General features: G+C 45.8%; 1 long non-coding RNA gene across 2 annotated transcripts in view; it reads right to left on the bottom strand.

Annotated features, from left to right (window-relative positions):
* Positions 1-27,958, bottom strand: part of LOC137504886 (uncharacterized) — a 101,602-nt gene that overhangs the window by 61,852 nt on the left and 11,792 nt on the right. Inside the window, exons 3-5 of one of the 2 annotated variants that reach the window (XR_011019522.1) lie at positions 27,412-27,475; positions 10,309-10,413; positions 10,129-10,227 (exon numbers count right to left, since the gene is read on the bottom strand). This is a non-coding gene — a long non-coding RNA (uncharacterized lncRNA). Of the gene's footprint in view, positions 1-10,128; positions 10,228-10,308; positions 10,414-27,411; positions 27,476-27,958 lie in introns of those variants that run through there. The other variant, XR_011019516.1, reaches the window with a different exon arrangement.

Below are 27,958 nucleotides of genomic sequence, written 5' to 3'. Positions count from 1 at the left end.
GAAAGTACTGCGCATGCGCGCTTTGTTCGCGCATGCGCAGTACTTTCACGCCGGCCGCCGTGATGACGCGAGGCGGCCGGCGTGTGACGTAATCCGCGTCATATGCGGAAGAAGCAGCCCGACACTCGGGAGAGTGTCGCCCGGGCTGCGGCCTGCCAGCCATTTCGGAGCGGGGAGAAGGAGAGGAGCCAGGACGCCGGCGTGGGACCTCCCGACCAGCACTGGGCTGGAAAAAGCCCCTGGTGAGTACAACTTTCCTTTTTTTTCTGAGCTCGGAGTCCCTTTAATGATTGTGTTAATTCTGTGTACAATTTGATTGATTCTGATGAGTGTGACGAATGTTTTGTGGATCCGGTGATTTGTGTGTGGCAGCCGATTTTGGATGAATTGCACACGCACCAACCAATTGACTCCAATAAAGATACACCATTATCGGATGATTGTTCCTGCCTTTCTGGGGTAAAGCAAGTGAGTTCAGACACTGTGCGATCTAATGCCTGTTTCTCAGGCGTTCCTGCAGATTATGATCAACGTAAATGTGTCAGTTTTGTCAAAGATATGTGCGATCCCTTGTCACTTAAGAACAGATCTTTTTCTCCCAGAAATTTTTCAAGATCTTCCATCTATGATCCTGCTATGGGGAAAATTCCTAAACTATGCAGCCTCAAAAGTAATGTCTAAAACCTACTATAACTCCCTCAAAGGAGCTATGCGAGAAATTTGCTTGCTACTTTGCTGACAAAGTATCCTCTATTCGGTCTCTCATTCAGTCCACAGCACCTAAGACTTATTCAACTCCTGGAAATAGTTGCAAAAACAATCTAACACCCTGGACTGACTTCAAAAGTATTAGTGAGGAAGAGATCTCAGACATCCTCCATCGCCTCCGCCAGACAACCTGCAACCTGAACCCTGGACCAACTAAACATATGCTGAAATGCCCTGACCTGCTTGGTCCAGCATTTCATAAAATAGTAAATTGCTCTCTGCAAGCAGGGAGGTTTCCTACCTCTCTAAAAGAAGGAATCATCAAGCCACTTCTTAAAAAACCTTCCATGGATCCAGATGCTATGAGCAGCTACAGACCTGACTCCAACCTCCCCTTCTTAGGTAAAGTTATTGAAAAGGCTGTCTATCTGCAACTTGAAACCAGGCTGTCAGTAAACAACATCCTGGACCCTCTACAATCTGGCTTTAAGAAACACCACAGCTGTGAAACAGCCCTCATCCAAATCTGCAACGATCTGCTCATGGCAAGGGACAGAGGGTAATGCTTTATCCTAATCCTGTTGGATCTCTCAGCGGCTTTTGATACAGTTGACCATGAAATCCTGCTTAACAGACTGCAGGAGTACTGTGGCATCAGTGGATCAGTCCTCCAGTGGTTCAGATCATTCCTGACTGACAGAACACAGAGAGTATCCCTAGGTCCTATAATGTCCAAACCTGCACCTCTACAATTCGGAGTGCCACAAGGATCAATCCTATCCCCTCTGCTGTTTGCAATCTACATGTTGCCACTCGGTACACTTATCCAACGTCATGGCCTGACGTACCACTGCTACGCCGATGACACACAGCTATGCCTGTCCTTCAAACCTGGTGGAACAGACCCTACTCCAAAAATAAACTCTTGCTTAGCTGAGCTACAGGCATGGATGAATGATAACTGGTTGAAACTGAATGCTGACAAAACAGAGGTCCTGTTTGTCCAAAGCCAGCACTCGCCATCAAAACAGCTCTATCCTAAAGCAACACAAATCAGGATTGGGAATTCAGACATAAACAGCTCCAACCTTGTGCGCAGCCTTGGCGTACTAATCGATGGGGAATTGAGTTTCAGAAACCAAATTTCATCTGTAGTTAAATCTTCCTACTTTCATCTGAAGAACATTGCAAAGATTAAACACCTGATTCCCCCAGAGGTTCTTCCAACCCTAGTCCACGCCTTCATCACATCACGGCTGGACTACTGCAATGCCCTTTATGCTGGCCTCCCCAAAAAGGACCTGCGTCGCCTGCAATTAGTGCAGAATGCTGCTGCCAGATTGCTAACAAACCAGCCTCGCCACTGTCACATTACACCGATCCTTCGCTCACTGCACTGGCTACAAGTAGAATGGAGAATACTCTTCAAGATTGGACTGCTGACATTCAAATCCCTGCACAATCTGGGCCCTGGATACATGAAGGACTTGCTGAAGCTGCACCACACCTTTCACAACCTCAGATCAGCAAGTTCTATAAACTTGGTCACTCCCAGAGTGCACCTCAAAAGATCTGGAGATAGAGCCTTCGGTCATGCTGTCCCTACTCTTTGGAACTCCCTGCCACACCCAGTAAAGACAGCACCATGCATGGAACTATTCAAATCCAGACTGAAAAGCCACCTGTTTAGCCTGGCATTTCCAGACTTATAAAATTCTTTCTCTGTACCACGATGGTCGGAGCCATGCTTATGCGCTTTGAGTCCCACGGGAGAAAAGCGCTTTACAAATGTTATTTGTTGTTGTTGTTAATATGACTAATAAAGTTTCTCCTGTTGTTGTCACAACTTCTTCTGCAAATAAATCTATGTCTCACTCTGTTCACACCTGTAAAGGCACGTTGCCTGATGACAGTTGCTCCAGTGTTTCTGTCCTGAACGCTTTGCAGTCTGGTCCACAGATTGCGGAGGTTTGCGCTTTGGTAGCGTCAGGTTCACAACCTAAAGCGATCTTGGATTCGCAAATTTTGCGTTCTGACTCCTCGGATTCGACATTGTTAGCCGAGTCTAAGGGTGAGACAGCGCTTTGGTTTTGCGAATCTGATACTGAGGGATCTTTGCCTTGTCCAGAGAAGGTTTCTGTGAGCCTGCCCTGTACCATGAATAAAACCATGATGTCCACTCGCACTGACATTTGTGAGTCCCTTTCTTGCTCTGAAGATAGTACTGACTCTCCACCCTGTACTCTGGATGAGTCAATATTGCCTTGCATAAAATCTCCTGCAGTGACCCTAGAGGCTCGTGTAGGTATTGATACTATTCTCCCCTGTTTTTCTGCTATTTTGGAATTGCAGTCTAGTCTGACTGCTATGCAGAATTCTGCGTACAGTGAGATTAGAGTTAGGGAGTCAGTGTGTGTTCCAGTAGATATTCCTGTGCATCCTGTTCATGAAGATGAAACTCAATCTCAGCGGATTGTAGAACCATCCCTGGGACATTTGCTCTGTCCACAAAATGTATTTGATGTTTTGCCCTGTAACATGGATAGTTCAGAATCCTTGATTTCTTTGTCAGAAAACTTGGGAAACAATGCTCCTGAGCTTTTGTTTGATGTTCTGGAGGTCTCCGAGTTCCTCCCAAAGGGTGCAGAACTTTTAGGAGGTGCCTCCTGCCCCGCAGGGCCGTCTGAGGTATTGCCCACTTCAGTAGGCATCGCTGCTATACTGACTACTTTTGCAGCTCTTGTGGAACTTCAGTCACGCGTAGTCAATGATGAGTTTTGGTTAGATACCATTACAGTCACGGAAATTTCTAAGTCTGAGTCCAAGTCTTCTTTTGAAAGTCCAGTACTTGTGACTACTACTCGTGATGATTTTCTGTCCGGTTCTGGTTTTGGTCTTGTGACGGTTGTGACGGACTCTGAGGTTGGCAGTTCCTCGACATGTCCTGAGGTTTCTCTTGTGCTAGTGTACCCCGATGTGCTCTGTGACCCAGAAAGCCCAAGTGTGTCTCGGTTACCAGCATGCCCAGATGCTTCCTCGGTGGAGACATGTTCTGATATTGCCTGCCTGCTTGCATGCCCAGAAGTGGTCACTGAAAGCCCTGATCTTGATGGATGTCCTGGTAATCCTGAATCCTGAATTGTCATAGGTTCCATAGGGGTTCTTGGTAGTTCTCCATGTGAGCCTGGTGATCGTTCTTGCCTCTTGGGATCTCTGCGTAGATTCAAAGTGTTCTGGGAGATTCTGGGAGAAATATTTTCTGGTACCCTGGATGAGATCAACAGTGGCTTCTCTGTTGAAAGGGACACTTCGAATAGGTATTGTGGCAGGTTCGGTATTTTTGGACGCTCCCTGGAAGGTGGTGGGTATTGCTTGGAGGGTGTGGATGGGTTCTTCCCTGGCATTCACAGTTCTGATGGGTGTTACGCTGAGACCTGTAGTACTGATGGGCATGTTTTGGTGGCTTCTGCTTCCAACGAGGTCGGTTTCGGGAGGATTGACTCTGGAATTGGGCCTTGTCCGGCTGACCTGACCTTCATGAGTGTTCAGTCAGATTTTTTTTTTTTAAATATCAGTGTTGAGAGACGTCTGGAAGCCGTCTCTAGAGGGGGGGGGGAGGGGTACTGTAATGATCCGCTCAGCTGTCTGCACAGGCAGACAGCTGTTTGTCCATTCTTTGGGTCTGAGTGTTGCAGGTCTCTGGAAAAGAGACCTGTCTTCACTTTGCAAGTTTCAGAGTTACTCTGCTGGTCAGGAATTTGCATACACTTGTGATGCAAATTGCCTAGCTGCCTCCTTTGATGGCTTGCAGTATAAATACCTTGTGCTCCCAGAATTCCTTGCTGGTCATGATGGTTTGTTCCTGCTAAACTCTCCTGGAGTGTCAGCCTTGCTATTCTTTGCAAAAGATTATCTTAGAGTATTCCTTGGGACTGCACTAGGCATCCCTTCTAGTGCAGTCAGGTTGTATTATCTGTATTGCCTTGTTCTGTCTCTCTGTCTCGATTGTCTTGTCGCCAGCGGTGGTCGACACGAAATCGTTCTGTCTGTCTAGGAGTGTAGGCCAGAGCTGCGGTTGCTGCTGGCTGCTCCATCTGTCTGGATTGCATTCGCCCTAGTGGTAGTGGCTGTGCTTCCTTCTGTATTCTGCCTTAGGGGTGCTAACCAGAGCAGCGGTTGCTACTGGTAGCCCCATCTGTTTGTCTGTCTGGATCACATCCGCTCTAGCGGTAGCAGCGGTGGTTCCTTCTGTATTCTGTCTTAGGTGTGCTAGCCAGAGCAGCGGTTGCTACTGGTATTCCCTTCTGTCTGTCTTGTCTGATACGAATGCTTGCTGTAGGCTCGGTGAGGTAACCGTTTAGCAAGCGTTCGCGTTCTCTATTTCGTGTTTGTGTTACATTGGTTAGTTAGGGTGGCACGCTTATCACTGGGCGCCTAATGCACGGTGATCGTGTCTTAAACGTGTTCGCTGTTGCGAATGAGTGCGGTGTTCGCGTTTAGCTAGCGTTTGTTATTTTCCTTGATGTCCTGATCATTGTTATTTGCTATGTCTTTCCTGCTACACTTGTGCTCTGTCTAATTCGGTCTTGTGTCACTATTGGCAATCGCCACTCTTGCGATTGCGTTCCCACTTTGTTTCCGTTGTTGTGTGTTCACCGTCGCTGGGTGGCGACTGGATTGGTGGACACACATACATTCTATCTCTGTGCTTATTCAGTCTTCTGTCGCTGTTAGCAATCGTCATCTCTTGCGATTGCGTTCTCACTTGGTTTCCGCTGTTGTGTGTTCACCGTCGCTGGGTGGCGACTGGATTGGTGGACACACATACATTCTGTCTCTGTGCTCTCTCTCTTTAAGGGCTATCTTGCCCTGCATTGCTTCTACTCGTACAATTCCCTTCTGGCATCTGTGGCTGTGCAGAGGCTGTGTTCGTCTGCACTCCACAGCTCCATCTGCCGGTGGGAATCTCCCTCTACAGGTGCATAGCACCATAGTTGGGTTCTCTTTAATTATACGCTTGTGGAGGATTTCCGTAGTGTCAGCGCCCGTCCTGTGCACTGACCAGGGAGATAATTTTACAATCGTTACAAAAACTTTATTAAGTCGATTCAGCTTGCCATAGATTTATTGGAGGAATCCTCACTTTGGATGCATACCTGTATTTGCAGGCAGCTATACAGCTGCTATCTGATAACCTTTCAGCAACTTTCTAGCTACGTACACACATCTGATAATTGTCACCCATCGGGAATCAGGAATGATCCCTTGGGCGACAATTTGGGGAATGATGTTCTGCAGACACATCCTTAGCCTTGAGAGGGATGGCGATTGACACATGACAGAGGGATTCCATTGCTCGGGGGATGGACGGGGATGCTGAAAATAACTTTGTGATTGGTCGTGCTTGGGTGTTGGGGGTCAATCCCTGATGCCCGAGCAGGATCAGTCAGGCAAGCTTTGTACACACACTTCTTGTGTGGAAGTTCTTCATCTAAAATGATCATTATTTGTCATTTCAGCAGACAATTGCGAATGTGTGTATGTAGTTTAAAATAGTCCAGTTTGACCCAGGTGAGGGTGGCATTTTATTCCCATCTATTGGCACTACACATTGAAACCATCTATGTCAGATCTGCAGAATCTATTAGTCCTTACAAAAGTTTCTAGCCCAGGAAAATTATAATATATAAGTGTACTTATTTCCCTTTACTTTCACAGTGGAGGAAAAAACTGTACTCATTACACATCAGGTTTGTCCATTTAAATACACTGCAAACACTTATTTTAATATTCGGTGTATAGCACTGCACCATATAATTGGCTAACTACAATATTTTCAGACTGTACTTTAAGAGAGCCGATTTCAGGTTAGTTGCTTTGGGCTACCTTGCTCCATTAGTTATTGCTTGCATAATAAAATGGGCACACTTGGTTTCAGTTCCATTCTGGGCACGTACAGGTGCCTGCGATCACTCTTGCATGCACAGGTCCACATCACCGGGTGCATACAGTGCCTGCGCAGTACACATCTGATGACGTGGGCGTATTTATGTGTGGGAGCTCGCACGCACATGCGCAGAAGTGTTGACCTGCCAATGGGTCGGCGATACTTACAGGCAGCCAGAGGGACAGCGTGGAGGACAGGAGCTGCGACAAAGGACCTAAAGGACTTCTAGGGGTTGGAAGAAGCCCCAGGTAAGTAATGTTTTATTGTTTTATTTGCCTCGGGACTCTTTTAACCACTTGAGGACCACAGTGGTAAACCCCCCTAAAGACCAGGCTGTTTTGTTCATAATTGGCCACTGCAGCTTTAAGGCCAAGCTGCAGGGCCGCACAACACAGCACACAAGTGATCCCCCCCCCTTTTCTCCCCACCAACAGAGCTCTCTGTTGGTGGGGTCTGATCACCCCCCTTGTGTTTATTTTTTTAAAATAAATATTTATGTTCATATTTTTTTATGTTTTTTACTATTTCTGTTTATTTATTTATTTTTAGCAATTCCCTCCCTTCCCCCAGCCGGCCAATCATGCGATCGGCTGTCATAGACTTCTGCCTATGAGAGTCGATCTCTCTCCTGTCCCCCAGGGGGACAGCCGTGTGACACGGCTGTCCCCAGTACAGCGCTGCTGCTGATTGCAGCGCTGTACTACATGTAAAGACCGCGGTTTTGCCGTCTAACAGTCTCCTGAGCAGAAATTGCCGCTCGGAGACTGAAGGCGAGGCGGAGCCCCGCCCCCGAGCAGGAGCTGCGCGAGATCTCCTGCAAACTGCAGCCCCAGGACTTTACGTCAATTGGCATTAGGCAGTCCTGGGACTGCCACCATGGCCACGCCCATTGGCGTGAGGTGGTCCTGGGGGGGTTAAGTCTGGTGGGTTTTTTGCACTACTCTTTAGTCCTTTTGCCCTTGCCAGGTGATGAAAAAAAAAATTGTTGATAAGATGAGAGAACTTTAAGGGCTCATCTCTTCAATTTTTCATACAGAAATCACTTAATTTATATTTTTTCAAAACTATATATGACAAGTGAGAGGCAATAAATGTATTCTTGAAAACCATCGTTTTTTTCTACTTCTTTTGATTCAATTATTTGTGGGCATGGGCATCCGCAGAAAATTTTCCAGGGGGGGGCAAAAAGGAGGGGGGATAGGCGTGGCCATGGACCAGGGTGTGGGTGTGGTAATGGGTGGAGCCAAATTTACATGAATTTAGCAATGGTAAGGTGGACACTAACGGTCCAATTTCTAGCGAAAAATCGTTCGAGCGATCAGAAATTTGGATCGGATTGGTTGTAAATAATCTCAGTTGGTGGACACAATCGATTATGAACGAGTGAAAAAAATGTCGCCCGAATAAATTTTCGTCGAACCAAAATTTGGATTTTCTTGTTGGTTGTGATAGATAGGAAGTAAAGATTGTTTCATTGATGGTGTAGTGAACGATTTATTACAATATTTCACTTCCGATCAGAATTTCTGATCGCTCGAACGATTTTTCGATAGAAATTGGAACGTTAGTGGCTACCTGTAGGACATCAGACTAGGACTATAGTAAGAATTAGATTGCGAGCGCCTCCGACACAGGTGCCCCCAGTTCAGGTAGTGACAGGAGACCCCCAGTTTAGGTAGTGACAGGGACCCCCAGTGCAGTTTGTGACACGGACATCCAGATCAGTTTGTGACAGGGACCCCCAGTTCAGGTAGTGACAGGCAACCCCAGTTCAGGTAGTGACAGGTGCCCCTCCGTTCAGGTAGTGACAGGGACCCCCAGTTCAGGTAGTGACAGGGACCCCCTATTCAGTTTGTGATAGGGACCCCCAGTTCAGGTAGTGACAGGGACTCCCAGTTCAGGTAGTGACAGAGACCCCCAGTTCAGGTAGTGACAGGGACCCCTAGTTCAGGTAGTAACAGGGATCCCCAGTTCAGGTAGTGACAGGGACCCCCAGTTCAGTTCAGGTAGTGACAGGGATCACCAGATCAGGTAGTGACAAGGACTCCCAGTTCAGTTAGTGACAGGGACCCTCAGTTCAGTTCAGGTAGTGACAGGGACCCCCAGTTCAGTGTAGGTAGTGACAGGGACCCCCAGTTCAGTTAGTGACAGGGACCCTCAGTTCAGTTCAGGTAGTGACAGGAACCCCCAGTTCAGTGCAGGTAGTGACAGGGACCCCCAGTTCAGGTAGTGACAGGGACCCCCTGTTCAGGTAGTGACAGGGACCCCCAGTTCAGTTCAGGTAGTGACAGGGACCCCCAGTTTAGATAGTGACAGGTACCCCCCACTCACCGTTAATCGTCCTCCCTGCAGCTCAGCGTGAGCTTCAGGCCTCAGAATAAGCCAGCGACCAGTGAGAGCAGGCGCACAGTACTCCGTAAACACTGCGGTGCATATGCAGAAGTGATGTCACTTCCGCATATCAGTGCGGTGTCAGCGAGGTCCTAGCGCCCGAACTCACTGGTCGCCGGCTGATCGGAGGTCTGACGCTGGGCTGGCTGTTCTGCCCTAGTCAGCGGGGATGGCCGGCGGGCAACTGGCGGCCGGGGGGGGGGGAGCAGGTGCCCTATTTTACCCAACCTGCGGATGCCCATGTTTTTGAGTGTCATTGCTATACTCTTATGTGTCGTGGGTAACCTTTTTACTATAGTTATGATATAATTTATTATTATTGTTGTTTTTTTTTAGATGACCATCATGAGACAATTCCTAAAATGGAAAAACTTGCAGGAAAAGATTTCATGGGTAAAATGTAAGGGCCCGTTCACACTGCACGCGTTTCCAGCCGCGTTTTGGAAACGTGTGCAGGAGGCCGACACGCATGACATCAGACAGTGCATAGAGTGCACTGTCTGATGTTCACACTGCATGCGTCCCGGACCTGTGCGGTCCGGGAACGCATGCTGCACGCAGATTTTGACAAAACGCGTGGCTGTCCCATTCACTTTTCAGTGATGGGATCAGCCACGCAACGCAAACAAACGCGGATGGCCATGCGTTCGTACGCGTTGCGGTCCGCACGCGTTCCGCACGCATGGCCATCCGCATTTGTGATCTGAACGGGCCCTGTTTTGATCGTATAATAATTTGTTTTTCTTTGACTGCAAGCAGTCTAAGATTTGAAAACATATTTTTGCGACATAGTTCAGTCTATTAATTAAAACAAAACTGGATTAAGGTTTTCAACCTCAGTTAAGCCTGTCAATGCGGGCATGTCCTGTCAGGCTTGTCTGGCTACGTGCTATAGGTCAGACTGTATGCTCATATGACTGTCCTATAACCCAGCCCTAACACCTGTGCAAACTCCGGCCTAACAAAAACTACAATACCCTGCAGGTAGATGTAGCATACAACCTGGAAATAGCATTCACCAAACACAGCAAGGTATAGCAAACACAGTACACTTGAATAGTCACCTGAGGCCTATGCACTGAGGCAATCCAGACGAGAGTAGGCTCACAATACAGAGGCGTATTAAAGACAGGCCGAGATCAGGGCAGGCAGCGTTCTTGCAAGCCATAAAGTGTGATTTGCTAATAAAATCAATGTCATTAAAATGTTGTAAAGTTACTTACAACAATGTTATAAAGCCTCCTGAGAGCTTTTTCACATACCTGGGAAAGTCTATGGTCCAAGGACTGTAGCTATGTGTGCACCATTCCTTACTTTCTGACATCATGCAGGTAGCATAACACAGTAAAGGGAGTCACAGGAAGGACCTTTAACAAAAAGAGAAAATACAAAAACATCAGAAGTGGCTCATCTGAAATGTAACAATCAAACAATCTTTACAAGGAATTTCTGTTCATTGGATACTAAACAAACAGATCAATTAATTGTTATGCACACCTTTCAGTCTAATCATTCACAAACGAGAGGGTACTGTGCTAAAAAGCCAAACTATCTCAAGAGATGCACACCAAGAAAAAAAGTTTCATACAAATTTGTATTCTGATGCATTTAAGTGAACATGTCATCAGTATAAATAGATGGGTCTATATGCATCATACAAACTATACGGTGGGTAAACAGATAATAGTGTACAATGCATAAAACCTGTGCTTTGCAAAATATTAAACTGTATTATACTGTACAGCAGAATATTATAAATTCCACACAATATTAATTATTACATCCTACTGTGGCACCTCCATTGCTCCCGTATTAAATGATTAAGAAAAATATGATTGTTGGCAAAATTTCCCTACTTGGTAGTCAGGTAAACAAAGTACTTGTATATATTCAAATATAAGTCGACCTTGTGTATAAGTCGACTCCAATATTTCACTCTCTTAAAGCGGAATATAACCCTGCATTTCAACTTTGCTCTAAAACATTATTTACAGCATATTATATGCAAAAAGCATTTTTTTTACTAGACCAGCATTGGAAGGGTTAAACACAGAGGTTTAAAGTTCCGTGGAGAGATATGCAGAAGTTCAGATTGTTACATTCTATTTAGTTATATGTATCTATTGAGAAATGTTACACACTCTTTGGCTGTCCTCCAACTCCTTCTCAGTCAGAGAGATGAGTCACATTCAACACTTAGATACATTTATGTAAACAAAATGTATCTATGTCAGCTTCGGATGCGTCTGCAGAAATCTCCAGGAACTTTAAAGCACTGTGTAACCCTTCCAATGCTGGTCTAGTAAAAAAAAATGCTGGTTCCATATAATATACTGTAAATAATGTTTTAGAGCAAAGTTGAAATGCAGGGTTATATTCCGCTTTAAGCTAGAATTTTTTAATTACTCAAGTATAAGTCTACCCAGAAAAGGCAATAGCTGCACTTGGGTTCCAGAAGGGTTTAATGACTGCACTGCATACATTATTGCAGTCATTAACGCCTCCTATCCCTCAAAGGACAACTGAAATGAGAGGGCTATGGAGGCTGGCATATTTATTTCATATTAAGCAATACCAGTTGCCTGGCATGCAGTCCCACTGATCCTCTGCCCCTAATACTTTTAGCCATAGACCCTGAATAAGCATGCAGCAGATCAAGTGTTTCTGACAAGATTATCTGCATGCTTGTTTCTGGTGTTATTCGGGCATTACTGCATCCAAATAGATCAGTAGGGCTGCCAGGCAACTGGTATTGTTAAAAAAGAAATAAATATGGCAGCCTCCATATCCCTCTCACTACAGTTGTCCTTTAAGTGCAGCCAATAACTCCTCCAGACCCCCAAGTGAGGCAATTTTTCACCCCCTCCTGCAGCACAGTATTTTTCTGCCCATTTCCTTATTAATTGCTGTGGGTGGCCAGGACTTTCAGACCTGTGTTTTCTTAGCATTCTTAGCATTTCTTAGCATTTCCTTTATCAAGAAAGTGTCACCTACCACTGGGTAAATTGCTGCAAATCGGAATACAAACATTACTCAGTGTACTCAGTGTTGCTTGTGACTCATGTATAAGTCAACCCCTATACTTTTATTTAGTGAGTCATACCTAAATTTATAGACTTATAGTCGAGTAAATATAGTATTTGTTTTATGCTACTAGAAATGCTAAGCTGTAAAAAGTCAACAGCAACAGCCATAATGCATGAGAGAACTACCATAACTATTTCCAAATTCAACACTTATTAGCAGCACATTTTGGAGTAACCTGACACATGTGGAGTAATTAGCATCTAAGCAATATGTCCAAGCTGCCTATGTAGCTATCAATTACACTTGAAGTCTTGGTGGGACAAGCTTAAGAAACCCAAGTCTGTAGGAGCTGTGCAAGGCTTGTAGGTCCAGCTGTTGAACATACTTTTCCAAACATCCTATATAATAAAACCCTAATGTCCCTGCGTCCATCCCTGTGTCAGTGCTTTTTTGCACTGCGCATGTGCAGGGACAGACGCAGAGACACTGTGGAAAGCCGGAGGAGGGCGGGGCCAGAAGGGGCAGGTGGGCGTGTGCGGCGGGCGCGTGCGGCTGGCGCGTGCGGCGGGTGCACGCGGCGTGTGCACTCGCGTGCCCGATGGATGCGTGGCGGCGGTATTAGTGACAGACCTAGCCCGTTTTTAAACGGGCTAAGTCACTAGTTCATAAATAATTTCCTATTGTTTTTGTATATTTCATTCACTTTATCTTATTTTTGCAGATTGAAGTTTTCAACGACCAAGTTTGCTCATTTGCCATTTATAGGAACATTACCCTTGGATTAAGGCCTCTTTCACATTAGACAACGCATGCAGGAGCCGTTCTCCAGCACGCGTTGAATAGCCGTGTCATCGGGAATCTGCGGTGCGACGCAATCAGCGGCGGTAGCTATTAATTGACGGCTCCCGGCGTTTCAACGCTCCCGGGTCCGTCGAACCGCAACGCACCGAAATGCAGCGTCGGGTGTGAAAGGTAAAATGAAAGTCTATGGACTTTCATTTTACCTTGGTTAACGCAAAGAGTTGCCTTTGCGTTGAAACGCAGGAAAAGAGATCTGGTGTGAAAGAGCCCTAAAGACTGTTGTGCCAAAAAAGAGCCAGAGAGACAGTAGCGTACCTAGGGAATTTGACACCCGATGCTGATTATTTACAGACAAACCACCCGCATCCCCCCCCATTTTTTTAATATATATATATATATATATATATATATATATATATATATATATATATATATATATATATATATATATGGGAGGGTTGACGGGTTGGAGTGACAAGCGTGTTGTTGCAAATTTTGGATTTTTTTTGGGGAAAAGGAGTCATCAAGATGTGGACGGAGCTAACCGTTATGAAACTCTGTACTCTATACAGTGCTGCAGAAGATGTCAGAGCTATATAAATAATGCTACATCTAGTGCAGGAAGTAGTATAGTATAGTCCCCTGCACTGTCTGCTGCTATTTACCTAAATGCTGCCCAACTATGAAAAAGGTCCCAGGTGGAAAAACACAGTGTAATGAGGCAGCAGCAGGCTGAACGCGGACGTTTGTTCGCGTCCGCATCAGCAGCGCAACCGCCCGCATGGTCGCATGCGGAACGCGGAGAAACGTCCACGTCCGCAGCGGTAGCACGATCCACCGTTCAGTCGCAGACCTCTCGGCGTACTCCACGTCGAGGCTGCACTCCTGGAACACCTTCACAGGCCTCATGGCAGCGTACGTTAAAAAGGGGCGCTGGGAAAAAAGGGCGCCGGGTTTTTAACGATAAGCATGGATAACGTTTAAAAATGTATTGTACTGTATTTCGTTTAAAATTAATGTTTTTTAAAGTTATAAATCATTACATAATGTGCATTAAATCGGCAATTGTAAAAACGTTAATCTTTCGTTTAAATAGTGAAACGTATAATAACGTTTAAAAAAAAAATTACTAAGTAACCCTCCCTGTACCTACCCCTAACCCCTAGACCCCCCTGTTGATGCCTAAACCTAAGACCCCCCCTGTTGGTGCCTAAGTAACCCTCCCTGTACCTACCCCTAACCCCTAGACCCCCCTATTAGTGCCTAAACCTAAGACCCCCCTGTTGGTGCCTAAACCTAAGACCCCCCTGTTAGTGCCTAAACCTAAGACCCCCCTGTTGGTGCCTAAACCTAAGACCCCCCTGTTGGTGCCTAAACCTAAGACCCCCTGTTGGTGCCTAAACCTAATACCCCCCTGTTGGTGCCTAAACCTAAGACCCCCCTTTTGGTGCCTAAACCTAAGACCCCCTGTTGGTGCCTAAACCTAAGACCCCCCTGTTGGTGCCTAAACCTAAGACCCCCCTGTTGGTTTTTTCGTTTAAAAATAATGGAAAAAAATAAAAAAAAAAAAAAAAAAAGTACTGTTTTTCGTTTAAAAATAATGTTTGGAAAAAAATATTGTACTGTTTTTCGTTTAAAAATAATATTTAAAAATGTATAAATCATTAAATAATGTGTAATCATGAGAAACAGTAATAAAACATTAAGTCTCCGGGCGCCGCTTTTAAAACGTTATTTTTCTCCGGCGCCCTTTTTTCCTATCGGGCGCCCATTAAACGATATTTATTATAGGAGTGAATGGCGGCGCCCGATTTGTCCACTAGCCTCAGGCGCCCGAATTTACTGTTTCCCTCATGGCATGCTGCTCGCCGAGACACCTCTCATGACAGTCTGGACCCCGTAGGGGCCGCGCGCGTGTGCAGTAGAGCCTTTTATACTCTTAGAAAGAGAGTCAGCTGACCAGCTGGTCAGCTGACCTCAGCAAGGTCCTTGAGCTGTGCTGCAAGGTCCTTGAGCCACGTTGTGATTGGTTGAATGGCTGGGCGGGCTGTTTGAGTCCAGCACAGTATAAAAGCAGGCATTCTGTCAGTTGCAAGTTGTCTGCAGTCAGCGAATACTTGTGTGTTAGCACTCAGACCCTAGTCAGATCCCAAAGTGTGCTAGAACCAGCTGGAGCTGGGGATCCACACTTAGCCAGATTCTGTTGATAGCCTAAAGTACTAATTGCATTGTATATTGTGTATGACCTTTTTCCTGTTACCTCTTTATTCTCTTGTCTCCTGATTTTGTACTTCGCCAGCCCGTACCGTTACCGACTATTGGCTTGGCTTCTGACTACTCTTGTGTTTCTCGATTCTGTACCTCTGCTCATCTGATTTCCCGTTGCTGACCTTGGCTTGACCTCTGATCTTGATTTCTGTCTGACGATTCGGTACTTCTCTGCCAGTTCTGATACCGAACCGTTTTCCGTTTGACTTTGCCCCCTTTAGTGGGTTTTCCACTAAAGGGTTTACTTTGCTGAGTTCTTCTTGCGGGGAACTCAGTAACTCCTCAGCATATCATTACTGTTGAGGAACGCAATTCTGCGTTCTTATCCTAGTCGCAGAATCGCACACACTGCCCTTCCTTCCAGAGGTCACCTTCCCTCTGAGTTAACGTCAGTGTGGTGGGTTTCCACAAGTTATCTGTTCCTTGTGTTTTCCAGAGTACGCATAAATATTTGTATTATTGGTGATGCCGCAGATCACCATATAATCAAATATATCTGTATTACTAGTGATACTGCGGATCACTAATAATCAGAAAACTCTGAAGTGTATGCACCAATCACCACAACATTACACACAGTCAGGGCCCGTTCACACCTATAATCGCACAATGCAAGTTTCCTTCTGATCGATGGGTAATTTTACGGGATGCTGTATCATCTGTACATGTCCAAACTGCTCCCAATCAATAAAGTGATCAATTTTCCGATTATAACTTTGCAAAATCTATCACTTTATTGATCAGAAACAGATCGGACAGGTTGGAAATAATCAAGCCCGTTTTTACTCACCTTCCTCGATTCCCACATGCAGCCTCTATCTTCTTCCTTTCCCGGCATCTGCGTGCACCTACCTATCTAATCTATACTGGGGGCATCTACCTATCTAACCTATACCGAGGGGTACCTTCCTATCTAACCTATACTGTGTGGACCTACCTATCTAACCTATACTGGGGCATCTACCTATCTAACCTATGCTGCAGGGCACCTACCTATCTAATCTATACTGGGGGCATCTACCTATCTAACCTATACCGAGGGGTACCTTCCTATCTAACCTATACTGGGGGCATCTACCTATCTAACCTACACTGTGTGCACCTACCTATCTAACCTATACTGAGGGCATCTACATATCTAACCTATACTGAGGCGTACTTACCTATGTAACCTATACTGCGTGTACCTATCTATCTAATCTATACTGGGGGCATCCACCTCTCTAACCTATACTGAGGGGTACCTACCTACCTAACCTGTACTGCATGCACCTACCTATCTAACCTATACTGCGTGCACCTATCTATCTAATCTATACTGGGGGCATCCACCTATCTAACCTATACTGAGGGGGACCTACCTATCTAACCTATACTGCATGCACCTACCTATCTAACCTATACTGGGAATACCTACCTATCTAGCCTATACTGCGAGCACCTACCTATCTAACCTATACTGAGGGGTACTTACCTATCTAACCTATACTGCGTGCATCTATCTATCTAATCTATACTGGGGGCATCTACCTATCTAACCTATACTGAGGGGTACCTAGCTGTCTAACCTATACTGCGTGCACCTACCTATCTAACCTATACTGGGGTCATCTACCTATCTAACCTATACTAAGGGGCACCTACACCTGCTTGATGCCTTCCTTAGTTAAACGCTCTGCTTACATAGCAACGCGCATATCTTTAACTGCAGGCGGTCCTGTGAAGTATCGGTACCGCGATACTTCACTCGCGGCTGCTACTATGTTAATTTATATAGTTAAACAACTATATAAATTAACATAGTAGCAGCTGCAAGTGAAGTATCGAGGTAACGATACTTCACAGGACCACACACAGTTAAAGTTACGCGTGTTGTTATGTAAGCAAAGTGTGTAAGTAAGGAAGGCACGTTTTTACATAGCAGCAAGTGCTACTACAGTATGTAAGGCAGGCTAAGCAGACGGTCCTTCACATTAAGCTGCACTGCTTTACATAGGTAGCGGTGTGTGCAACCTTCTTACAACTGCCAAGCAACTTCCTCATATGTTTGGACTGCTGCCAGTGTTGCCAACCGCCCGTGAAAATACAGACGGTCCGCCTTTTTAACCTCAAAAAGGCAGTGTCCGTTCCTGCCCGTACTTGGGGAAAGGCAGGACGTGTACTGACTGCGGCGTCTAATAGAAGCCGCGACAGTTCACTGGCAGCAGAGCAGGGCTACGGGAAAATGGCTGCCAAAGCCCTGCACTGGAGACTATTTGTGTCTCCAGTATAGGGCTTCGGACACCATCTTCCCATAGCCCTGCTCTGCCTATACTGGAGACACAAATAGTCTCCAGTGCAGGGCTTTGGCAGCCATTTTCCCGTAGCCCTGCTCTGAGTGTGAGGCAGGCTGAGTGTGGGAATTTTGCAGCTGCTGGCTGCGAAGAGTCAGACCGGGGGAGCTGCGCTGGAGGGAGGCCGGGACTCAGGAGAGGTGTCGCCTGCAGGTGAATAAATGTTTTTTTTTTCTTTTACAGGTCAGGTGCTGCCCACATTATAGGTGAAATGTTCTGCAGTGCCCACATGTATTACTGGAGTAATGTGCTGCAGTGCCCCCATGTATAACTGTGGAAATGTGCTGCAGTGCCCACATGTATTACTGTGGAAATGTGCTGCAGTGCCCACATGTATTACTGGGGAAATGTACAGCAGTGCCCACATATGTATTACTGGGGAAATATACTGCAGTGCCCACATGTATTACTGGGGAAATGTGCTGCAGTGCCCACAAATATTACTGGTGAAATGTTCTGCAGTGCCCACATGTATTACTGGTGAAATGTGCTCCAGTGCCCACATGTATTACTGTGGAAATGTGCTGCAGTGCTCACATGTATTACTGGTTAAATGTTCTGCAGTGCCCACATGTATTATTGGTGAAATGTTCTGCAGTGCCCGTATGTATTACTGGGGAAATGTGCTGCCCATGCCCACACGTGTATTTACTGGGGAAATGTGTTGCAGTGCTCACATAGTGCATGTACTGGTGAAATGTGCCCACATAGCTTCATTAATGTTTCTCTCCTCCGAAAATCACAAGAAGTTTCCTAAAAAGCCCGCTGCTGACTCCGCCCCCTGACTCCTCATCCTGTCTATCCAAACCTTGAGGTATCCAGATTGTTTGACCATTTTGTCCAGGAAAAATAAGAAATTGGGTTGGCAACTCTGACTGCTGCTCCACTTAATATCAATATGCAAAGCTCTGTGCCCAGCACATACTGTTACTTCTGTGCGCCTGCATATCGGAGTGGTATTTTGTATATACTCTCAGAGATGGCCCGAACAGTTCGCCGGTGAGCAGTATTCTGCGAACATTGGCTGTTCGCATTTGCGGCGAACAGCGAACATTTGGTGTGTTCGATTCGCCCCCCTTACCTCATCATTGAGCTAAACTTTGACCCCTTACCTCACAGTCAGCAGACACATGGCAGCCAATCAGCTAGCACCCCTTCCTGGACCCCCCACCGCCCTATCAAAAAGCAGTTGTGGTGGTCATATTGGATCAATTCTCTGCTTGCTGCTGACTCTTAGTGAGAGCAGGGGCAGGCTTGCTGCAGATAGGTAGGGAAAGTATTAGGGCTGTGTTCTTCTTCCTTACTTGCTGTAAAAGCGCTCCAGACAGCCCTTTTGAGGGCTAGCACATTGGTCTCCTATGTTTTTTTGTGTGTGTGTGACACTCCACAGCCTACTGACACTCAGAACTGTGTGCACACTACTGCTGTTGCCTCATTAAAGGACATCCGACGTGAAAATAAACTGATGAGAAAAACAATTGTTTCTCTCCTACTTCTCTAAAAAATAACTTTTTAAGACACTCCACATTTTATTTTATATTTAAATCTAGTTTTTAAGATTTTACTGTTACATTGTCTCTGCTCAATGACACCTTCATTGAAGTATCCAGAGCTAAAATCTATGAATTGTTGACCCATTCAGGAATGGCAAATTCTATGTTCGCGACATCTCTATATACTCTATGGGACACAATAAACCTTTGCATACTGACAGGATCTGTGTGCTTCAACCTACATGCAGTTTTCCTTATTTCCTGACCCTGAGCCTATCAGCTGGTATGGTGCAAGGTGCAACCTATCCAGTTTGTATTCCTGCCTGATCCTTTCAACGCTTATTGTTGCTCAGCTTTATATTTCCAAAACTCTCTGATGGCTGTCCTAGCTAAACACATCCCACACAGAGTTAAATTTAGGCAACACTAGTATTTGACATGTGTCCCAGAAATGTTAAAGTAGAATAGTTAAAAACAGGGTCCTTTAAATTCCATTGTTATCTTTGATCATTCAAAGAAATGTAAAAGCGATTGAGAGTTTAAGGCCTAATGGAAGAGTAACTTTGACTGACATTTCCCACTGAATTGCATTACCATTGGCACCGTTTGGTTGGTGACGGCACCAGGCTAAGTTAAGTTTTCCACATTGTGATTATTCTGCTTAGCATGTGGTGCAAAGGTGATCACTGGGTGGAAAGCAAGTGAACCTTTCCTGTCCAGCGGATCTGCCATGATATGCAAGGAACTGTGGACTTTCACAGCACATCATATTGAAATCATTGGAAATGGTACAAACAATTTCTTTATTTATCACTGAACATCTCACTGTATCCCAGACCACTCACATCATTTATTTTTTTGCTAATCATGCAGTGGAATGGGAAGGAGGAAAATCAGGCGCTGCCATTGACTCCAATGTTAAATATCGGCTATTGGGCGCAAAACTGGACGTGCCACGTGCCAAGTGCCACATGCAAAGTGCTAAGTGCCAGGTGCAAAGTGCCACGTGCAAAGTGCCAAGTGCCATGTGCAAAGTGCCAAGTGCAATATGCCAAGTGCAAAGTGCAAAGTGCCAAATGCAAAGTGCTGACTGACAGTTAGACAGCAGAGGAGAAGACACTAGTGCACACTAACTGTCACACTGGCACTGCTCACAGCACAGCAGTTCTGTAGTAAGATAGCACAGTAGTATTACTACTCTAACAACTACTAGCACTGACTGCAGTACTACAGTACTAACTACACAATAACACAGTAATCCTATTCCGTAACCTAACCTATACTGTAGATAAGGCTAACTGGCCAGCAGGCAGCAGCTGGCCTGGTCTGTGCACAGCACACACACAGACACATAGCAGCTGCAGCAGGCCTGCAGCACACACTCTGACTGTCACTCACTGAATGAAATCAAGCTAACTACCTAATTAACAATATAACAATAGTGTAGTGATAGTGAAGGGATAAATCACTGAACAGCTTTAGGTTTATCACTGTGTACAGCAAGGACGATATTTCTCATCATGGCAGCCCTCCTTATTATACAGGGGGGCCTGGGCAGGGTTTCTTTCTGTGATTGGGTGCCAGGGCTTAGGCTGGGAGCCCTCTGATAGGCTCAACTAGGTCAGGTGGGGCTGGCCAGGGTTCCCTTCTGTGATTGGTTGCTAGGGCTTCTGCTGGGAGCCCCTGGGAGCCCTCTGTTTGGCTCAATGACATCAGGGATGTCATCTCCTTAGTTACAGTATCCGGATCCAAATATCCACGGTTTGCTATTCGGATTTGGGCCCAGGTATCCGGAATCCCAATCCGGCCGGATAGCTGAGAAAAGTTTGGATATCCGGGTTACCCGGATATTCAGAATCTGGATGAGCAGCCCTGGCGGTATGGAAGAATAGATTGTACTGTACCCATAAAACACGCCTCTTTCCCCCTTCTGGCCCACCCTTGTATCCTATTTACCTCCATCTCTGCCCCTCAGATCTGGCACATGTGCGCCTGCACTGCTTCACTACAGTCTTTACAGCGAGATTTGAGAGGCAGTAACAGGATAGGGCGTTTCACCTGGCATCAATGGCACACGGCATATAAAACAACCCCCAACTTTTCAGAAGATTTTCAAGGGTTAAAAAGTAGTCTTATAGGATTATACAGTATGTGTTTTTTTCCCCTGGCATAGTATGGCTAATCCTACTGCTTTAACAACTTGCCCCTGCCAAACAGCACTGGTGATGTCTGCAGTCCTGGTGAGAGGTCTTCCTGCCATTTCTCCTCTCCCACCACTCTCTCTGTCTTGTGCCTCTACCTCTTTATCTCCCCCTTCTCCTATGCATCTCCCTCTTTCGTTTTCCCCCTTTTCTGACTAGCCTCAGAGGAGCTCACAATCTAATTTTACCATAGTCATAGTCTAATGTCCTATCATATTATTATTGTGTATTTGTAAAGCACTGACATATTTTGCAGCACTGTATAGAGTACAGAGTTTCATAACGGTTAGCTCCGTCCACATCCTGATGACTCCTTTTCCCCAAATATCATCCAAAATTTGCAGCAACACACTCGGCACCCCAACCCATCAACCCTACCATCAAAAAATTAGTTGTTTTTGGGGGGAGGGGGTTGTCTGTAAATAATCAGCACCGGGGCAAATGCCCTAGGTACGCCACTGGGGTTGACAACTTTTCAGTTTTTCAGCGTTCACAACAATTTCTGAAACACCAGTATTGTAACATAGAAGAAAGTCATCATGCATCTGAAAGAATACAAAGCAGTTAACCAATCTTGGCATGGCAAGCTCCACTGTTCTCATAGCTTCTGTGAATACACGTTTAAAGAGGAACTCCAGTGAAAATAATGTAATGAAAAAAAGTGCTTAATTTTTACAATAATTACTTATGAATAATTTAGTCAATATTTGTCCACTGTAAAATCTTTCCTCTCCCTGATTTACATTCTGATATTTATCATATGGCGACATCTTTACTGCTGGCAGGTGATGTCTGTGGAAAGCGATGTTGCATTTTTGGCAGTTGGAAACAGCTGATATTTCCCACAATGCAAAAAGGCTTCACACTGTGGGAGGGATTTCACCACAATATCAGCCATACAGAGCCCCCTGATGATCCGTTTGAGAAAAGGAAAAGATTTCTCACAGTAAAGGGGATATAAGCTACTGATTGGGATGAAGCTCAATCCTTGGTTATGGTTTCTCTTTAAGTGTGCTGCTTGATGTCCACTAAAACACCTTGTCTGTGCCCAAAAGATTTCATTGAAGTGAAGAGATAAGTGCCTCTGTGCACAAAAACAATGAACACTGAGGCACCATGTCCCCTAGAGAACATACATGTAATTTTTTTTTCTGACCACCCAATGCCTTTAAAGTTTGCATGGAGTTTTCATGCAAGCCACATTTATTTTCCATCTCCTCTATGGGATGGAGGTAAGGATAACTCTATATATGGTATACTGATTGTACATGTTTAATGTGTAGTTTTAGTTTATTTTCAAACTGTTTGACCAGAACCTCCCTGAGTAAGTTTGTGTCAGCACTGTAGCCTGTAGGACCTTTGTACATTTGGAACTTGCCCTGATCTAGTACAATATGGGCCAAGCGTGCACAGAAGAGAATGACTGGCTGTGACTGGCCAAACTAACAGAGCTCAGAACGGGAGAACGGAGCGGTCAGGGAGGATGGACATGGAGCCCACGGTCCTCGTGGGGCTGAAGGAAGCCCCAGGTAAGTATAAATCATAAAATCAGACTGGTCTCAGGTTTCCTTTAAAGGCGCTGCCTCTGAACATAGGAGACCAAGGCTCAAATCCTGGCTGCAGGCAGTGCCTATCCAGTGAGGAGTCCTTGGGTTAGACTTCATAACACAGCAGGGTGGGCTACTAAGCACACCGGTACTGGTTGCAGCCAGTGCAGTTTCTAGGCTAAAATGCACCCAGTGCGAGGGTGTAAAAATTGCGCCCCCCCCCCTCCCCCCCGAAGCAAGGTATGGGTGCCCACAGTGTAGGTTAGCCAGGTCTAGTTGCACTCAGTATAGATTCCCCCAGAATAGGTACCCCAGTATAGGTAGCCAGCTATAGGTCCCCCCAGTATAGGTAGCCAGGCATAGGTGAGCCAGTATAGTTGCCTCCGGTATAGGTTAGCCAGATAGGTGCCTCCAGTATAGGTAGCCAGTATAGTTGCCCACAGTATAGGTTAGATAGGCAGGCGTCCCCGTTATATGTTAGATAGTTAGGTGCCCCAGTACAGGTTAGCTAGGTGGGTGCCTCTAATATAGGTAGCCAGAATAGTTGCCCCCCGCATAGGTTAGATAGGTAGATGCCCCCAGTATAGGTTAGTTAGGTAGGTGCCTTCAATATAGGTAGCCAGTATAGTTGTCACCTGTATAGACTAGCTAGGTAGGTAGGTGCCCCCAATACAGGTTAGATGAGTTAATGCTCCCACTATAGGTTAGATAGGAAGGTGCCCCCCAGTATAGGTTAGATAGGTAGCTGCCCCCCAGTATAGGATAGGTAGGTGCCCCCCAGTATAGGTTAGATAGGTAGGTGCCCCCCAGTATAGGTTAGATAGGTAGCTGCCCCCCAGTATAGGTTAGATTAGGTAGCTGCCCCCTCAGTATAGGTTAGATTAGGTAGCTGCCCCCCAGGTTAGATAGGTAGCTGCCCCCCAGTATAGGTTAGATAGGTAGGTGCCCCCAGTATAGGTTAGATAGGTAGCTGCCCCCCAGTATAGGTTAGATTAGGTAGCTGCCCCCTCAGTATAGGTTAGATTAGGTAGCTGCCCCCCAGTATAGGTTAGATTAGGTAGCTGCCCCCCAGTATAGGTTAGATTAGGTAGGTGCCCCCCAGTATAGGTTAGATTAGGTAGGTGCCCCCCAGTATAGGTTAGATTAGGTAGGTGCCCCCCAGTATAGGTTAGATTAGGTAGGTGCCCCCAGTATAGGTTAGATTAGGTAGCTGCCCCCCAGTATAGGTTAGATTAAGTAGGTGCCCCCCAGTATAGGTTAGATTAAGTAGGTGCCCCCCAGTATAGGTTAGATTAGGTAGCTGCCCCCCAGGATAGGTTAGATTAGGTAGGTGCCCCCCAGGATAGGTTAGATAGGTAGCTGCCCCAGTATAGGTTAGGTAGGTGCCCCCCATGATGGAGGGGGGAGCCGCAGCCGCGGGGAGGGCAGCCCGACCTCTCCCTCCCTCTCCCCGGGCCGCCCTCCATGCGATCCCCCCTCGGACGGACTCGGAGTGCACTGCAGAGTTATTATGCGCAGGGAAGCGCTATAGAAAACTACTCACCTCGCTGGCTCCACGCGCTGCTCTCTCGCCGCCAGTCTCATCTCTCTGCCTACACACGCTGATACACACACACGCTGCTAAACAGGAAGCAGCGTGTGTGTGCATCAGCGTGTAGGCAGAGAGAGGAGACTGGCGGCGAGAGAGCAGCGCGTGGAGCCAGCGAGGTGAGTAGTTTTCTATAGCGCTTCCCTGCGCATAATAACTCTGCACTCCGAGTCCGTCCGAGGGGGGATCACATGGAGGGCGGCCCGGGGAGAGGGAGGGAGAGGTCGGGCTGCCCTCCCCGCGGCTGCGACTCCCCCCTCCATCACAGCGCCCCTCTCCCAGCAGCGCCCCGGGCGGCGGCACGCCCCGCACGGCCGTAGAAACGGCCATGGTTGCAGCTGTCAGGTATTATGAAATTCTAAGGGACTCCATACAGAAATGTTTGTGTCCATACATGTGTGTTATGTTCTAAGACTGAACAACTAGTAAATGTTTACAGCTGGATTTAACCTCTTGCCGACCGCGTCACGCCGATGGGCGTGGCCGCAGCGGCAGCCCCAGGACCGCCTAACACCGGTTGGCGTAAAGTCCTGAGGCTCTGTTCTGCAGGAGATCGCGCGCAGGATGCGCACGCATCTCCTGCTTGGGGGGCGGAGCTCCGCCCTGCCTTCAGTCTCTGAGTGGCTGATCGCCGTCTATTTACATGGTCCAGCGCTGAGATCGGCAGCAGCGCTGCACTGGGGACAGCCGTGTGACACGGCTGTCCCCCATGGGACAAGAGAGCGATCGGCTCTCATAGGCAGAAGCCTATGACAGCCGATTGCCATAATTGGCTGGCTGTGGGGAGGGGGAGAGGGAGGGTATTTAAAGAAACAGGTTTAAAAAAAAAAAAAAAAGCCAACAATAATATTTATTATTGTGCGGCCCTGCAGCTTAGTCTTAAAGCTGCAGTGGCCTATTTTATTAAAAATGGCCTGGTCACTAGGGGGCTTTAGCACTGCAGTCCTCAAGAGGTTAGGCATATTTGCCAATCATGGGGTGTTGTTTCTCTTTGTAACAAACATAAAGAACAAAAGCAGCCCAGCATATAACAAAGTAGAAAGACTAACAAAGTCAAACACTTAAGTTGTAAAGTAAAACTATTTTACAGAATTGTATTTAAAAACTGTATGGCAGCCATGTTTGTTGCTGTGAATATACACTGTTAAGCGATGATGTGCTTTGCATCTGTGATTGGGGGTTATGGACATTCCTCAACTATACTATTGTGCTGTTCCATTTATATGGTGACCTGCAGTGTTACTTTTCTTGATGAACTAGTATAACGTCAAAGATGGATCGACACCACTCCAAGTTAAGTAAGTATATGCTCTTTTATTGCATGTGCAGCAAAGCTATAGCTATATTGGTATGTTGTACTGGTGTATACCCCTTGGGCAGACGCGTATCTGGAGGGATGCAGGCATGACATGTGCCCCAGGCGACCTCCCTCTTCAATCATCAGGGGGGCGCAGTGCTGCTGACAGCATTCCTGAGTCTAAGGGAGTAACAATCATCCAGCAGCCTGCCCGTCTCAGCCTTTGTCTTATATCTACATTAGAGGCTATTGAGAGGTGAGCTCCAAACTTTTCCCACTCTCCCTGATCATGTCTCAGTCCCCTGAGATAGCGGCAGATGCTAGGGGTCTGGAGGTTACAAGATCTATTATTTCTCCTCTCTGTCATTCACACATTCCTCAGCCTTGTCTCAGTGTGCTGTTTACTTACTTTTATTTATGACTCTCTCTGCACTTTAACCATTATCCTGCTGGCATCTCTGTGGCCAGATTTAACAACGTCTCTCTTGTACAGTGTATCTCAGTTGTTAAAATGCATTATATTTCTAGCTCAGTATCTATCTACTAATATTTAATAGGTTGTCAGCCTTTTATTATGTTATTATCATCACTGAAAATGTTTCATTGCTTTCATTCATATGAGAGTGGTGGCTGCCATATTTATTTCCTTTTAAACAATACCAGTTGCATGGAAATCCTGCTGATCCTTCTGGTCACTAGGGTCTAAATCACACACCTGAAACATGCATGCAGCTAATCTTGTCAGATGTGTCATAGATATTTTATCTGCTTGCTTGTTTAGGGTCTATGGCTAAGGCAGGGATCACACTTGTTTTTCAGTTTTCAACTCAGCTTTTTCTGCGCACATTTTCTGCACACCAAGTGTGTTTCTATGCAGAAAAATGTGTGCTTTTTTCACAACAGTTAAAAGTAATGTAATTGATACAGAAAACTGACAAAATGAGCAGAATTATCATGCAGAATGTCATTTTTTTTTCTGCGCAAGAAAAACACATTAAGTGTGAACTAGCCCCTTGATTAACATGAGTTTTCAGTTCTTCTGTGCAGAAAACGCGTATGAAAACAGTCAAGTATGTTCCCTGCCTTAAAGTATTAGAGGCAGAGGATCAGAAGGATAGCCTCATTTATTTCATAGTGACTGTTACATTCTGGTATTTGTGTGTGCGTGTGTGTTCTGAATGCATGATGGGGTTACCCTGTCCAAAAAGGTGAGACCGGATGCTGTTGATTGTAGGTGTGTGTGTGTGTGGGGGGGGGGCGCAATTTTAGTATTTGCCATGGGCGCTGCCTTGCCTAGATACGCCACTGCCCTTGGGACACAGGGGTAGGGATCGTGGCACAACGCCGTTATCCTTTAGTGGTGCTCCTCCTGACTGCTGGCTCTAGGTTTCTTGATGAAGTGACAGAAAAGGCCTAGTAGTGTAGTCAATGGCACTGTCACCTAGCAATACAGGGGTCCCCGGGCCAGGACACTGTAAGCAATTAAACTGTGTATTCTACATGCATATATGGTTTCCTTCCTGGTATTTGTAATCTCCTCCCCTATCTCAAAAACAAGTTAATTTGCCCTCCTTCCCCAAAATTGGCTACAGATTAGAATAGGGCTATGACACTATGACTATGGTAGGGTTTAGCTCCTCTAAGGAGCAGTTATTACTGTACAAGATGTTAGTACTGTAAACATAAATAATATTTGAGGTTAAAAGTATAATAATAAACTGCAGTTGCAGATTGGTACAAAAATGCAAAAAAAAAAAAAAAAAAAAAAAGGTCACAACATTCACAATGTTTACATTACTATATATTTTACCTGTTCCATATTAGTGATGATCATGTTCAATGGCTTCTTAAATTTTTCCCACAAGCCCTGGCTCCTAAAATAAAACACAGAGCAAAATTAAAACATAGCTACTGCTAAAGTCACAATTCATGGAAATCAACTGGACACACACTGGGCACAATCCATTTCACTTTTTCGCCTGAGTTTTCTCCTAGGAGATCATTTTTTCATCTCCTGTTTTAAATAACTTTTGCACTCTGCAATCGAAAAACTACCAACAAGTAGGTGAATAAGTTCTGTCAAACTTATCCTGAGGATTTTCTTGCTTGCTGGTGGCTTAAAAGGCATTTTATTTATCATGTGAAAATATCCCCTAGGAGAAAATGTAGGAGAAAAAAATGAATTGAATCGGGTCCACTGTGTATAAGCTTTTCTAAATCTCAGCTTAACCACTTCAGGACCACCGGCTTTACCCCCCTAAAGACCAGGCCATTTTTTGTAAAATAGGCCACGGCAGCTTTAAGGTCAAGCTGCAGGGCCGCACAGCACAGCACACAAGTGATTCCCACCACCCTTT

The sequence above is a fragment of the Hyperolius riggenbachi genome, chromosome 1 (assembly GCF_040937935.1).
Source record: "Hyperolius riggenbachi isolate aHypRig1 chromosome 1, aHypRig1.pri, whole genome shotgun sequence".
Classification (NCBI taxonomy): domain Eukaryota; kingdom Metazoa; phylum Chordata; class Amphibia; order Anura; family Hyperoliidae; genus Hyperolius; species Hyperolius riggenbachi.
Note: the sequence above shows the minus strand (reverse complement) of the source record. Positions and strands in the feature narration are given on the sequence as shown.